We start from the raw sequence: 9,494 nt of genomic DNA, 5'->3' as shown, positions 1-9,494 counted from the left end.
TGATCAGAATTATGTTTTGCAAGAAGGAAGCAGATATAAAGAGTCAAGTTATATAATTATTTTGATATTTTAGATCAAAGTTAAATGAGAGATTAATGGCAAAAATGAGAATCCAGCGGGAGGAACACATGTTAGGAATATTATGGAGGCAAAATCCACACAATTCATAAGCTCAAGACATGTGGTGAGGAGGGCAGAATGGGGAATCAGACCCAAGGTCAATATTCAAGCCTGGTTTTCTGGGATTATGGTACAGCTACCCAAGAAATGGGAAGGTGCGTGGAGCAGCGAGAGAGATGCTTATGGACATGTTGGATTTGAAGTGCTGGTTGGGATGTCAGGCTGATGTCCAGCAGGCAGCATGGAAAAAGAGATAATGGTTTAGAGGAAAGCCTCACAGAGATCAACATAGCGGGGAGCTAAGAGCTACATTGGAGAGAATGTTGGAAAAGGAAGGGAAGAAAAAAAAATTAAAAAAAAAAAAGGGAAAGAAAGAAAGCTGCTCCTCAGGGAATCTCTGCATTCCAAGACAAAAGAAGGATGAAGTCAGAAAACTGTTTAAGAGAAGCCAAGAAACTCAAGAGGAATAATTTTTGAGAGTGATTAATATCCAAAACCAAAAGCTGATTCAAAATTAATTCTGCGAAAAGGCCATAAATTTGATAACCAAAGTCTTGCTAACAAAACGTTTGGACGCAGGAAGTCAGCCTGAAAGTCACTGAGGAGTGACTGGTGACTCCAGTGTGGTTCACCATGTGTGGTGGACAGCAAGGCAAGGAATATTGACTCTTCTTTGACAAAATCTAATCTTTAAAAGAAAAAATATGACATTTTCTTTATGTTATATATTATAAGAATATGCTTTTTTAATTGTAGGAATAAGTCTAATTGCTTATTTGCAGAGGACTTTATGGAAGGGAAACGATATAAGTGAAAAGAATAAAAGTTGAAGAGAAGATAGCTAGCTGACTAAAAACAGTCACTTGAGAACCATGATCTTCTCACCACATTTTCCTTAAGAGAGTCCTCTGGTGAAATCAACCAGTATGGCTTAGTTAATACTGAGCTTCAGTTGGACAGGCAATTAATAGTAAGATAAAATGGTAGGACTGCTGCTATAGTTTGCACATTGTTAAAAATTTAAACATCAAAATTAACCTTCCATGCCTTTCAAATACTAACATTTATGAGCACATTACAAAGCAAAATGCAAAGAAACAGAAAAAGTAAATTAAGAATGTGTAAATATTAAACATCATTTACCAAATTATTTATAGATTCAATTAATGAAAGTAAAACATTATTAAAATAAAGTACTAGAAAAAAGGAAGACAATTTTTAAGACAAACTGAAAGCAAAATATTATTTGTTTTTATAACTTTGTAATCGTAAGAGACAGCTTCATTCAATCCATTTTGTTGTAATTTTTTTAACTGTCAATAAGCTCTTTCCACATCTACATGGTCAGGAAAACCATGCAGAGGAGGTTATAAACTATTTCTACATATTTTCCTCTGATTTTCCCATCTTCAAATAATTCTACTTCTTGATTTAAGAATCTTTATTACCTTTTTTTTCCCCAGGAATTACAGTTTTTAAAATGAAAATAGAGCTCTACTTTCTATTTCTCTTGTTAAACAATTCAATTTTAACATCTTTAATTGTATGTACTTGGAGATTTTATAAAGATTTTATTTATTTATTTTAGAGAGAGGGAGAGCACAAACAGGGGAAGGGAGAAGTAGACTCTCCACTGAGCAGGGAGTTTGTCACAGGCCTCAACAGGGCGCTCAACAGGGGGCTAGACCCGGGGTGGGGGGGTTGAACCCAGGATGCTGAGATCATGACCTGAACCAAAACAGATGCTTAACTGACTGAGCCATTCAGACACCTCTGTAGTTGGAGATTTTTATACAGTTACCTCTCTCACTTTCAAAATTGTCTTATTTATAAGATACCAGAGAAGGATTATTCTAGTAGTAAAAATTTGCAGCACCATGATGTGTTGGCTTATTATGACCATTTGAGAATTGTAGACCATTTTCTTGGTTAATCCTTTTCATATTACTAGAACAATTAAATTAGTAGTTTTATTCTAACAGTGTAAAATGAATTCAGAATGAAAAAATAAAATGATACTATACAAACAAAATACTAGTACCTTGGTACTTTAAATTAGTGTCATATAGTTGAATTCTGAAATACCAAAAACTCACTAAATAACATTTCTAACAATATCATAATTCTTATGTCTTTAAAAAATGGCATTCAATGAGGTGGGCTTTTCTAAAGGAGGCACTCTGTGTAAAAGAGTTCAAATTAACATAATACTCTGTAATATTCTGTAATTTAATTATTATGATTCTATCATACACTATTAAAACTGCAGGGATCCCTGGGTGGCTTAGCGGTTTAATGCCTGCCTTCGGCCCAGGGCATGATCCTGGAGACCCGGGATCGATTCCCGCTCCAGGCTCCCTGCATGGAGCCTGCTTCTCCCTCTGCCTGTGTCTCTGCCTCTCTCTATCTCTGTGTCTTTCATGAGTAAATAAATAAATTCTTAAAAATAAAATAAAATAATTGCTGAGGTGCTCTTTAGGGGAAGTGATTCTCTTGCCACTGAGTTTTTGTTTTGTTTTGTTCGTTACATTAGACTGAGATGCCAGATGTCCACAGGAATATATACTAATATTTTAACAATTGTGTTTTTCTTATTTGAATTATTTATGAGATTTAAAATAAATTATCATTTAAAGTATTGTGTTTCATTTGGAGAAAATGATTTGTTATTTTGCATTTGTAACATTTCATTTAACATGTGACAGTAAATGATATATATGTAAAAGTAATTCTATTTAAAGAGTCCCCATTTTCTTTTTATTAAATTAATTAATTAATTAGTTAATTAATTTTGAGAGAGAGGGGGATGGAGGGGCACAGGGAGAGGGAGAGAGAACTCAGCATCATGGAGCCTGGCTTGGAGTTCCGTCTCATGACCCTGAGTTCATAATCTGAGTGAAATCAAACAGTCCAGCGCTTAACTGATTGACCTACCCAGGTGGCCCTCAAGAATCCTTTTAATAATTTAATGTCATATGGGGAAAACCACAAAAAAATTAAGATTGCATATTACAATTTAGTTTTCAAGGTCTTTTATTTATTTTCTATTTTTAATTTCATTTACTTTCTCATATTTATCCTATCTATGTACCAGCAATAATCGTGCCTCGGATAAACCTCATTGGCTGTGATACTGCCACTGCTCAAAGCTCTATCTATCTATCTATCTATCTATCTATCTATCTATCTATCAGAAAACCCACACATATTCATACACATATACATGTAGATATTTTGACTCCACACTTCTGCTTGAAAGTTTGTTCCATCTAGAATAACTGAGTCTGTCCGTTCCATCTTTTCAAATCTCATCCATTCTTCAATATACTGTACAAAACCTACCAGTTCTATAAATTTTCTGAACATCATTGCATGAAATCCTCTGCCCTTCTTTTGAATATTTTGTCTTTAACATTTGTATTATTTGTTTACTAAATACATGCTTCCTCCTCACAGTTCTTAGAAGTATGCTTAAACAGTTAAATACACTTCCACTGCTTACATATTTTCATTTAACTTTTACACACAAGTAAATTGTAAAATTATTATTTTAAAAAATATTTTCTTTTTAAGTAGATCCCTACACTCAACGAAGGGCTTGAACTCACAACCCCAAGATCAAGAGTTGCATGCTCTACCAACTAAGCCAGCCAGGTGCCTATAAATTGTAAAATTATTAAGAACAGAGTGCTTCCTGAGCAAATCTTTATCAAGTTGACTCCTAATTGTCTTTTGCAAAAACTAGCAAATACGACATAAACAATACATACAACATAAACAAAATCTACACTGTCATGTCTTACATTTCATATGGGAAAGTATGTATGTATATCACGTGTATGTATATATATGTATATATAATTGTGGTATATATTTTATATAGATACTTTAATAATAGTAAAATATAATAACTTAATTCTGATTGGCCCATTACAACTTTTCAAAATTCATTCTCCTCTATTGTTTTGTGACTTTTAATAACTTGGGAGGGTGAGTGACTGACATTATACTCCTTGCTCTGTTTAGGAGAAAACTAATAGGCAGAAGATTATAACTCAACTATAAAAATTTGATCATTATTACTTAAAATTAATTGGAGAGGCACCACAACAGGGCCTAGGAGACTTCTAATCCAGTGCCACTCAAACTATGTTTAGTGAAAGATCAGTTTCACACTCCCAATCTGTCACCAACTATTATTTTTAAATAATATAATAGAAATGAATTACCTTAAAAAAATATATATATATACACAAAACACAAATCCATTTTTTAAATTATTTGGTCCAATAGCCATCAAGTGACTTCAATAAATAGCTTTAAGGTCTGAAATGGTTTTCCTCAATGTGCTTATCATTTTGGATGGCGAACAAATAGGACACCGACCATCTCCAGCCTCTGGACCTCACTTTGAGTATTGTCTGTGTCAATCATGACATATCCCTTCTAAGAGAATCATCCTCATCCAGAACATCTGCCACCTAAGTGGCCCTGTTTACTCAGAAGTGATCTCTGTCGTCCACCATTTACAGCTGATTGGATTGAGACCAAAGAATGGCTGGCCAGGAAACTATGAACTGCAGCCAGGCTTGAAAAGATGAGCTGGACCCATGAGGTTTTATCTCTGTATTTAGGTCTAAGAAGTAAAAAAAAAAAAAAAAAAAAGGATTTTCTGTGACAGTCCAAAGTTTGTACATGCTTAAAATATGAGCTAGCAGAAACTCTGAGTAAGCCGTGCAAGATGGATTGGGACAGAGAAGAAAGAGGAAGATATGAAATACAGCTGAGTCATATTAATAGTGGCTCACGAAAGATTCAAAAACTGCTGATGCTGAGGCACAAAAAGCTGCCATAATTCTAGAATTACCTTTCAACTCCAATATTCCTTAGCCCCAGGCTTTAAATAGCATTTTCTTTCAATGTCCTAAGATACATATCCCATACTTCTTGCAATGTACATATATATCCTAACTGGCATAAATAGGTCTCTGAATTATTCAAGAAACTTAGTTTATCTAAGACATAGTTCAAGGCTTTTTCCATTATACCTAATAAGCTTATGTCAGGAACAACAGATGCCACATTTGAAAGACAAGTTGTTAGTGCATACACCTCTAACTGACTTTCAGTCTGCAATGAGATCGTGAGCAAAACTGGTCTCATCCGGTGCAATTCTGGTGCCAAATATCCGTCTCCTTCCTACCTATATATCTACTTCTCAATTTCTTTGTTTCCAACTTACTCTTGAAGAATATTAATTACAAAATTTTCCATAGTTAATTATAATCTGATTTTGCTCAAGCAGGGAATCCCTTCAAATTTATATCCAATTATTTCAGTAATGGAGGAGCCTCCACAGTTTACCTGCCCTCTGCATGTACTCCAATTTGCAGAGCTTTTTAGAAGCAGACCACTGGTCTAATGGACCAGATATGTGCCTCTAGTGTGTATGAATACAGATACATATTATGCGTTAGTGGTTTCTGGAATCAACCCTGAAATCAAAGGTACATGTTTGAGATTGAGTGCATAGTGATTCTCAAAACATGTTTTATTGCCCCAGTGCTTTTTTTTCTTGATGAACATGTTGAGATTATTTTTATCTCTTTAGCTATATTAAAATACCATACTTGCTTAATAGTAAGAAGTATTTGTTAGTCGAAAAATGGAAGCATAACTTCTTTTATTATTCTCTAGTATATTCTAGATTTTAAATGACTTCATAATTAAATGATTTATGTCAGAGGTTGACAATATGGGGTCTTAGATTAAAACAAGCCCCATGTAATCTTATTGAGCCAGTAGGTCACAAAAATAAGGGAAATTGTGTTTGAGTCACAGGAGAGAAGAGATGTTGGATAGATCTGTGAAATACTTTATGTTGTAGTATCAGCTGATTGATAGCAGTGATTCTCAGAAGGGTTCCAATATTATGCCTTTTAAAAGCTGGAGATTAGTGCAACCATGGTGAACAGCACAGCAACACTCTGGCAATGAAAAAAGGGTCAGGGCTGGCAAAATGTGGCAGGTGTCAAAATAAAAGGTTAGGCTCTGTGCCTGGGGACCCATCTGTCAGATATAAGTATGATAAGCAATTAATGTATTTATTTATATTGCTCATGACAAACCATGTATTCCATAAAAGTGGTCAATTTAAACATCCTCCACTGTTCTCTAAAAATTAGAATTAATATAAAAATAAAAATTTCAAGACAGAAAGCAAGGTCTAATAATGAAATGGTTTATTTAAATAAATAAGCAAAGGTTTGAAGAATTCTAGTAGTCTGCATTGAAGGATTAAATCCATTAAATATAACATTTTAATAATATAGTGTTTATATTCAGGACTTACAAAACCAATGTTTATTTTGCAAGATAATTTTGGCAACATTCCTTGTAAGTTCAGGATGCTTTATATTCATTAGATTATGCTCATAATCTAATAATAAAGTGAAGCCCAGAAAAATTGTGAGGAAATAAAAATTTAGAAATCTAATATATGTCTTACATTTTCTTTAAATGTTTTGTTCACAACCTTGTCATTATTAGAGCTTTCATTTTCACTTTGTGACTAATCCTGACTCTGCTTTATTTATTATTTATTTAGCTTTCTCACTACTTCTGCTTTACAATCTGTTTAAACTAGATTATGTTTATATTTAACATTCATCAGTGATACTTTTTTTACAGATAAAATACATTGTAACTTTTTAATAATAATCATAAACTTTTTAAATGTTATTTTATGTTACTGGTAATTCAATATCTAACCCAGAATTATTAATAAAAACAGATCTACTAAGTTTTATGCAAAAACTGACCCTTCCGAAATTTTTCCCTTAATGAAGTTAAAGCTCTGAATTATCATGTTTTAGGGGGATCCCTGGGTGGCTCAGCGGTTTAGCATCTGCCTTTGGCCCAGGGCACAATCCTGGAGTCCTGGGATCGAGTCCCAAGTCGGGCTCCCAGCATGGAGCCTGCTTCTCCCTCCTCCTGTGTCTTTGCCTCTCTCTCTCTCTCTTTCTCTATGTCTATCATAAATAAATAAATAAATAAATCTTTTTAAAAAATATCATGTTTTAGTAACTGAAACTCACACCTAATCGTAATACCAAAATTTGAAGAGAAACAACATGTAATTCTATAATGTAATATGCTCTACAGAGGGAAAATTCAAGTTCCTTCATTGTAGGGGGAAAAATGCCAATATGACTATGTTATTGCCAAGTTGCACATCCTGTCTGCTAAGTGATGAAATTTAACAAGTAAAGCCACTGTAATAGTAAAGAGAATCATTTGGCTTTGGAAAGAATGGAGATATTATGTTCAGTTGATTTATTTTCTTTGTGTTGAAGAAATATATATGCCATCAGTATATTCCATTTATTAGAGGGATATTGGTTAAGCTTTAAGTCAATGATTCTTCTCCCCAGAATTCCTCTGTAGTGCCTGACATCATTATATTCTTAAACTATTTACTATTGCTAATATCAAACTTAGCTTCCCATGGTTTAATGTTAGAGTAGGAGTTGAGGAAGGAAAGGTAAATTTAAAAAAAGATACAAACTAAAAACTGTTTTTTATGTTCCACTTAATGGAACTTGCATGACTTACAAATTATGTTTGCAATTTAATTATAATTAACTGTTATTAAAGTCAAATTAATTCATGGCTTTATTTCCTGATTGAATTCAATGTTTTTCCTATTTCCAATTTTATTTTCATTTGAACCTCAATCATCTAAGTTAGCTCTGTCTCCTATCTATTTCCTCTCATTTGCTTGGATGCCCTTGAAAATGAATCAGGTCAGAAAAATTCCTTATTTACTATTCTAAACAACTCTTCAAAACCCTGGGATATGCTACATAATAAAAATAATAATTTCAACAGAAAGTCAAGATGTCACTGAATTTTGCCATAGAACCACAAGAATAATACCTCAGACAGAAGGTAAGATTTTTGTTTTACTTCTGGACAGTGAGAATTATCCATTTCAAGTTAGTTCTTTCAAAGCATATATGGGAAGAAAACATACATTGGGTCTCATTTTGTGAAAAGAAAAATCAACTTAATTTTTACTTTTATTTTTCTACAGAAGTATATGAGAACAATTTTGCTGTGTATATATTTACTTCAATTCAGCCATTTGGAGAAATTATGAAAATTCTGATGAGTTTTAAAACTCATAGTACAAACACGCATTGATCTATCATCACAGGTATGCTTTCATAAATTTCATCTTCTCAATCAGATATAAATTCACACCAATTTGTAAAATTGTTTCCTTTATTTTTTAAAACTCAACACATATATGATTACTTGGGAAAAATAAATTTTCTCATTTGTCATTTTTTCAATCCATGGTAATGGTAAATGGTATTTAAAAGTACCTTAATTATTTTAACAATGGATGAAAATTCTTAGTATAAAATCTGTTATGTGAATGAAATACCCTAAAACAATTTCATTTCATATTGTGAAAAAAAACCTATTATTTTCAAAAGTTCTATCATTTCTTTTTTTTTTTTTCTTTTGAGAGAGAAGGAGGGAAAGAGAGAGAGAAAGCATAAGCGTGAGGGGAGAGGAAGAGGGAGACAGAGACTCTTAAGCAGGCTCCACACCCAGCTCAGAGCCTGATACAGGGCTTTATCTCATGACTCTGAGAGCATAACCTGAGCTGAAATCAAGAGTTGGACACTTAGCCAACTGAACCACTCAGGCACCCCCGTTGTTTCCATATTTTTAAGATGTGTTTCCATCAAACAGAAAATTATGTTTTTCATCACATAAAATAATGTTGAGTCTCACCCATTGTCAAGGCATCATTATATCCCCTTCTCAGACTCTCTATATTTGCTTCTCCTATAGTTTTTTAAAATTGATTAACCACTCATACAAACAGAAGGTAAGTACTATGATTTTCCTCATTTACAGATAAAGATACTCTATTACAGAGAGTTTAAATAATTCATACAATGTGAACCCAACTTATTTTAGTAATTAGATTTCTATCTACTTACTTGCTTAAACAAGGAATGCCAGTATGTCAAAGAAATAAAGAGCAGAAGTCTGAAAGCCATGCCATGAGGTAAGAAGAAAAAAACTATAAAAAAAAGAAAATAAAGTAAAAAGAAGCAGTCTGAAATAGCAAAGGGATTTGTTGTGGGTCAACCATAAAGATTTTAAGATAAAAAGCAGCAGCAGAATATGAATAGAAGCCAACATTGGCAAAAATTATGAAAGCTTAGGATGGGAATGGAAATGGAAGACCAATGGAAATGATGAGGGAAGAAACATAATTCTTCTTGGCCTCTCACATATGCTTATTGAATAATTCTGAGACTAGAGTCCTTACATTAGTTTCTAAAAGATGA

The 9,494-nt window shown here is 33.2% G+C and overlaps 1 pseudogene; it reads right to left on the bottom strand.

Moving 5' to 3' along the window:
- Positions 1 to 3,208: 3,208 nt before the first annotated feature.
- On the bottom strand, positions 3,209 to 3,271 carry LOC140639274 (U4 spliceosomal RNA; annotated as a pseudogene).
- Positions 3,272 to 9,494: the final 6,223 nt, after the last annotated feature.

Source organism: Canis lupus, chromosome 8 (genome assembly GCF_048164855.1).
Source record: "Canis lupus baileyi chromosome 8, mCanLup2.hap1, whole genome shotgun sequence".
Taxonomy (NCBI): domain Eukaryota; kingdom Metazoa; phylum Chordata; class Mammalia; order Carnivora; family Canidae; genus Canis; species Canis lupus.
Note: the sequence above shows the minus strand (reverse complement) of the source record. Positions and strands in the feature narration are given on the sequence as shown.